Source organism: Arachis hypogaea, chromosome 8 (assembly GCF_003086295.3).
Source record: "Arachis hypogaea cultivar Tifrunner chromosome 8, arahy.Tifrunner.gnm2.J5K5, whole genome shotgun sequence".
Taxonomy (NCBI): domain Eukaryota; kingdom Viridiplantae; phylum Streptophyta; class Magnoliopsida; order Fabales; family Fabaceae; genus Arachis; species Arachis hypogaea.
The window spans coordinates 7,538,283-7,545,154 of NC_092043.1; the positions used below are offsets into that span (position 1 = coordinate 7,538,283).

The window sequence follows — 6,872 nt, forward strand, 5'->3', positions numbered from 1 at the left end:
CCAGATTGAGTGCTCAGAGCTCTATCTGGAGGACTACAATGAAAAAATCGGAATTTTAAAAATTACTATGGATATTTGCGTGAATTTCAGGGACGACTATGGGTATTTACTCCTTCTTTTCAACACTAAACTAAACATAATCTCAGTCCCTTTTCTGATTCTGAGTAGTATGCGTCTCTTTCTTTCAATCAATTTGAGGATCTATCTTCGTTCTTGAGGATTTTTAAATTTTGACATCTGTTATTGAAGAATTTTTATTTTTAAAGTTAAGGTTGTGATAAATTTTAAATTTGTCTTTATTTTCATTTATATGACGATTTTACTATATTTTGGATACCTTGTTTGAATTTATGTTTTTTTCCTTTTTCTCTTCTTGGATCTCATGCCTCTTCTCTCGTTAACTGATTTTATTGAATTTTTCTGTTATTAGGATCTGTTCTTGTTTATGAGAATTCTTTATTTTTAAGGTTAAAATTCTATTTAATTTTTAGATTTGTTTGTTATAATGCGATAGATTTTGAATCTGTATTTATTTTCATTTACGTGATGTGCCTTGGATTAGTATATGTGACTTATTTTTCTTTTTTTTCACTTTTTGGAGTACACAATTTTTTTGTTGGAGAGAAAATAATATACTAAAAGGGCTAAAGATGAGTGAAAAAATAAATAAATAAATAAATTTTAGTCTACCCAATTTTTTTAATGTTCATCTTATCAATTAATACAAACTAAACAAATAACTCAATTCTTAATAAGATCAAACCTCTTCAAAAAACTCTAATAAAACTGTAACTTGTTATGCTTTTTAAAAATATTTCTACCGGTAAAATTTGCAAAAATAAATAAATAAATAAATAAGTTTTACATAATTCTATTTTCTCTGTTTGTTATTAATTTAATTGGCCATAAAATAGTACGGAGCTGACTAAATTAAATTAAGTTTTTTTTTCGGTACATAATATAACTTTTTTAAAACATGTTAGTATTTAAAATTTTTTCTTTCATAAATATGATTTGAAAGAAAACCGCTCTATATTGTATATATAATGACTTGAGAATTTTATTAAAAATAATACAATGTTAAAAAATACACACATATATAACGAATTGCAATTATATCATATTTATTTTATTTTTTTAAATAATTTCTCCTTTTATTTAACTCAATTAAGGGTAGTTACTTAAAACTATTTATACACTGCTGATAAATAAGTTGGTAAAAGTTGATTCTGTTATATACTTATATGTTGGTGTTGGTTTTTTGATTAAAGGAATCTTAACTCCTTCTATATATAGTGCAATGATAGAGGTTTTTCAAGAGGGATGCATCATCAATTCATATTTTTTCATAGAAGCCTTTTTCTTTTTCAAAAGCTAAGTCATATTTAGCTCTTTTATTGTCAGTTCCTTGACACAAGCACATGGTGGTGGGAAATATTCATCAAAATATTTGATTGATTAAAAGAGTATCTTATATTCTATATTCTTTATCCCAAAATGAAACTAGAGGGACACAAATTAAAGCAAAAAACAGATGTTAGATTGTACAGATATAAAGAGATTCCATTGTAGTCGTTCGGATAGAGATACGTATAAAAGAAGTTGGAGGCGGCTGGCGAGATAGTGTCTGACGCTGTTGGAAATTAGAGATGGCTTGTGCGAGAAACGAGCGACTTTGTGCTTTTGGGTTGGATATTTTCCGTAACAAGAGGTAAAAAAATTAGGGACACTGTAAACCCGAAACTCAACTCTCCTTGTAACAATAATTTTCTTTAAATATTTTGAACAACAAAAGAATTGTTTAGCACAGATGTTGTACCATCTTTTTAGGTAAAATAATTTGACTTATATGTATGTTTTGTAGATTTCTTTAGTGTTATTTTGATTATAAACTTTGAAGTGAATTACATAAGTGTTTTGCCAATATGAATATTCAGTATTTTAAAATTGATAACGGTTCAGCATAATAAAAAAAAAACCCTTTTTTTACCAATATTATGTTAATTCAATGAGAGAATTATATAAGTAACTAAAATAATTTTTTTTTATTTTGATCTAAAATATGAAATCTAGAAAATAAAATTTCAATAAAAATTTTTCGAAGTTTTATTTATCTTATTAAAAATCATTATCACTAATAATTAATAAAAATAACCACATATATAAAAATTATTAAAAAAAATATTTGAAAAATAAATAAGAGAAAATTCCACTCTCTTCTTCTAAGAGATATTAAAATGATACTCTCATTTCTTTTATTTGTAAAATGTACATTTTCTTCTCTTATAACTTTTAAAAAACTACCTCTTTAATCCATTTTATATTTTTTGTGTTAACTAATATTAAATTTATTTATTTTTTAAGAAAAAATAAATGATTTTTTACAAAAATACTCTTTAGCAAAAATTTTATTTTTTTATCATTAAATTTTACTTACCAAAATATCCTTTAATAAATTATTTTTTATTAATTAAATTGTATTTTTACCAAAATTTTTAAAATAAATTAATAATTAAATTATTTTTTCTAAAATAGTCTTCAATAATTTTTTAATTATTAAATTATAATTTTATCAAAATTTTTGTTAACAATTATTTTTATATTTTATTATTAATTTTTTCAATATCAATATATATTATTTAACATTAAATAAAAAAAACTTACCATTGTTAATATATATAATAATTAGGCAAAACACTCAATTAAGCCAAGGGGTGAATTAATTTATTTACAGAAATCCATCAAACCAAAATCTATTTCATGAATCAACCAAACCACGTTTATATGTAGTTCGAATCAGGTTCATTCGAACTCTATTCACACATAATTTGAATCATGTTGATTCAAATTATACACAAACGCACACACCATTAATTCAAATCAACCTGATTCGAATTACACCCACAGTAATTCGAATCAGGGTGATTCGAATTATACTCACACACGCTGCACAAGCACATAGTAATTCGAATTGGTCAGATTCAAATTACTCTTAATTCTGCCCATTTTTTTATTAAAAAAATTAATAATTTAAAAATAAAAAATATATATTTTATTTCATGCTTTAAAAAAAAAGCTAACAAAATATTTAATTACGAGACTTCTTTAAAATATTAATGAGCTATCAATTCGAATTTCATACAATACTCTTTTGCGCATTTTTAATAGCTCATGAATTTTTTTATAAAATTTTTTAATAAATTTATTTAAATTATATCACAAAAAAATATTTTATTCTATACAAAATAATTTAAAAAATGGCTTAAAAGATGTTCAGAGTATTATAAAAATTTGTAATGTCCTAATGACTTAGGATATTAAAAAAAACTCTACATAGTCAATGATAATTTAGAAATTAAAAAAAAAATATAGTTATGATCAGTATTTACCTAAATTATTAGAACATTACAAACTTTTACAGTACTTCTAATATTTTTTTAAGCTATTTTCTTAAATTGTTTTCCACAGAAAACGGCTTAGAATGACTTAAAATACCCTTTATTCTAGTACACCTTGCAAACTTTTATTCTAGTACACCTTGCCCTCAATTTGTAATCTTAATATGTATCTTTAGGACACAAGATAAATTTTTTACAATAAAAATATTATATTGTATAAAAATCAGCTATAAAATTATTCATTAACCATTATGTATTTGTGTATAATTATATTTATTGTTTAATTCATGTTCAATATATATTTTATATTTCAATATATATTCTATATGGATAGTTCCTTTTTATATACATATAGCATAATTATTGTTATAATTATATTTTATTATTATAAAATATGATTAGTCTTCAATTATATAATTTACAAATTAAAATACTAAAATAATGATTTAAATAATAATATATAATTTATAATTCTATTTTTTAGGTTTCATATTTTTTAAAAAAATTGAGTAATCTTTTTTTTTAAGTAATACAATTGAAATGTCTCTTTATATATATAATATCACTAAAAAATTATTTAAAAATTCACTTCTTATATAATCAAAAGCCAACTCTCAATGATATTCATAGTTAAAAATATTTTTTCAATTAATATAGTTGTTACAGAAAAAATTAAAACTAATTTAAAAAAAAGATAAATAATATCTTTTGATCGAGTTCATTTTTAAGAAAGAATACTAATCTTATTTAAATTGAGAATTGATCATTTTAATAAACATCTAATATGATTCTTAAACTGACTATTAAGTATCAAAAATTGAGTAAAAAATTATTGTGGGGTCAAATTCAATAATTTAATAAAGACAAATAAATATTATTATTATATACTACTAAAAAAATTTTCAAATTGTAGTGGAGTAAGTTACTCTTTCTACTATATATATAGATTCGTCTCTAATTCTAATGATAAGGCTCTCATTATTTTCAAATGGCTTTTAAAATAAAAATTTTATTTTAAAAGTTTCATAAAATTTAAATATCAACAATTAATATAATCTAAATAAGGCTTAAACCTAATTTAAAAATATTAAAGCATTATAAATTAAAGAAATGTAACTTCCTTTTACAAATATTTTTTAATAAATTTTTTATTTTTAGTATTTTGAAATGTTGTAAATCTATTGAAATGAAAAGAAGAGTTTTTTTTGGACATTTAAAAAAAGAATTAAATACATGTTGCTGTAAAAGGTAAACTTTAGGGTGGATATGTACGCTTAGAGGCACATAATAAAAAATACCCCATGTTCATAAAATTAAAAATATCTACAATAAATCCATCCAAACAGCGGCCACATCTCCATGCTATATTAACGTAACACTGATCGACTAGCCAAGCTGAAAGGACTAGTGGTTCCTAGCGTGACATGCTCCTCTAAAGATAGACATGTATATATTTGTCACGTTACTGTTATCTGAATAAGAATATCTGTAAATCTTTATGGATTTACATCTTTACGGTATAACGACCCATGTTTTTATCTTATACTTAGAATTTACCTGATAATTAATGAAAATCACTTAGATATTTGTTTAAGTGTTATTATTTTGATAAAAAAATATTTTTTTAATAAAAAATATTTTTTTTTATTTTTTAGTGTATTTAATAAATTTTTAATAGTAAAAATAAAAATACTAGAAAAATAAAAAATATTTTTTTAAGAAGTGACAATTTATATCTTCTTTTAAAAGATTATTTTTTTTTATAAAAAAATGATGTTTTCATGTAATAAATAAAGAGTAAATGTCCAAAATAGTCCCTAAATTTTAAATCGCTACTCAATTTAGTCCCCAACTTTTAAAAATGACCAACTAAATCCCTAAAATTTTCAGAAGTGCATTTCCGTTAGTCCACTGTCTAAACATTGATGATGTGGAGCGTGAAGTGCCATGTGGGCATTCCAGCTATATGCTTATGTGTACAAAATTTGAATTTGATTTAAATTGGTATCTGAAATTGCTTAATAATACCCAAATTAGTCCATTTTCAATTATAAAGCCCTAATTTCTAAATTATTGTCTTCTCTTCTTCGACCTCTCTGTTGTCTTTTTCTCTTCGATCTCTCTGCTATCTTCCAGTTCATCTTATTTTTTCGTTTGTGTGAGTGATGATGGGTGGTAGGGAGAGAAGACAAAGTAACTCAAGTAGGAACAACTCTACAGTGAGACCTTATAGCAACAAAGGAATGCACAATAGGGGAGGTAAGAACATTATTTTTTGCAACTGTAGGCTTCAGATGATGATGAAGTACTCAATGACATTAGAGAATTCTGGTAGACTATTTTATGGTTATCGAAATTATGAGGTAAGGTTATGGCTTTGAATAAAATTAAGATGGTTTCACTTTGAGTTTGAATTCACCTACGTTTTTTACTTTGCAGTATGGAATTCATTGTAATTTCTTCCGTTGGACTAATGGATGTGAAAAACTAGTTTATACAATACCTATTTCACAAGAAGTTTTGCATTAGTTTAATTGGAGGATAATAAGCTTAAAGAGTGATGTTAAAACTTTAAAGACGATGATAATGGTGTTGCTGGCTTTTGTAGTTACCTTTGGTGTGTGTTTATGTTTAGCTTGTTGGATTTTATTGTAAATAAATTATGAATGTATTATGGAATTTTAAATTTTTTAAGTGGTATGTAATGTCTTGACGAAGATGCAAAAAAATAAAATACTAATTTTTCATGAGTTCAACTCTTGATTCTCGTTGAATTTTTAGATAGTCATTCACATTCTTTATTGATTGCATATGCCCATTGAATTTTTGGACAGTCATTGCTCTAACACACTTCTAAAGCAAGCTCTTTAAGTGAGTTTTTTCATTGTTTTTAGAAGTTTTGCCACAAGAGACACGCACAGAAGTGGTGATACGCTCCTGACATAACCTCACGCAATGTTAGGACCAGACCCTACAAGATAACAAAATAGTCATTCAATATATGTTACAATCACCGATAACACAGATAACTTAATTCGGAATTGTCTTTTAATTTTTTGGTATTAATGCAAAATAGTCCTTCAAATTGTGTTCATTAATTCAAAATGATCCTTAAAATCATATATCATGCTTTTAATTGAACCTTATAGCCTATAGGTTACCTTCTACATGTCAGAAATGAAGCTCTAACCATGCTCTATCTAATCTCCAATATCTTCATGCAAGAGCTCCAAGAACCACTTTCAGGTGTCTTTGTTCTCAATATAAACAGTAGCCCATGCAATTGGATATACATGGTTATTTGCGTCCTGACCCATGACGCACAATAGCCAACCTCCATAATAGGTCTTCAAAAAAGCACCATCTAGTCTTACCAAGGGTCTACAATCATCCACAAAATTTTTTTTGTACCCATCTAAATATTCATAAAATCTTTTAAATACACCATTTCTGTTAGGCATTGGACTAACACCT

General features: G+C 24.8%; 1 long non-coding RNA gene across 1 annotated transcript; it reads left to right on the top strand.

The window, feature by feature from the left end:
• Positions 1-1,258: 1,258 nt before the first annotated feature.
• LOC140174571 (uncharacterized) lies at positions 1,259-6,090 on the top strand. Its single transcript, XR_011864305.1, has 2 exons — positions 1,259-1,711; positions 5,578-6,090. It is a non-coding gene; the product is annotated as an uncharacterized lncRNA (long non-coding RNA).
• Positions 6,091-6,872: the final 782 nt, after the last annotated feature.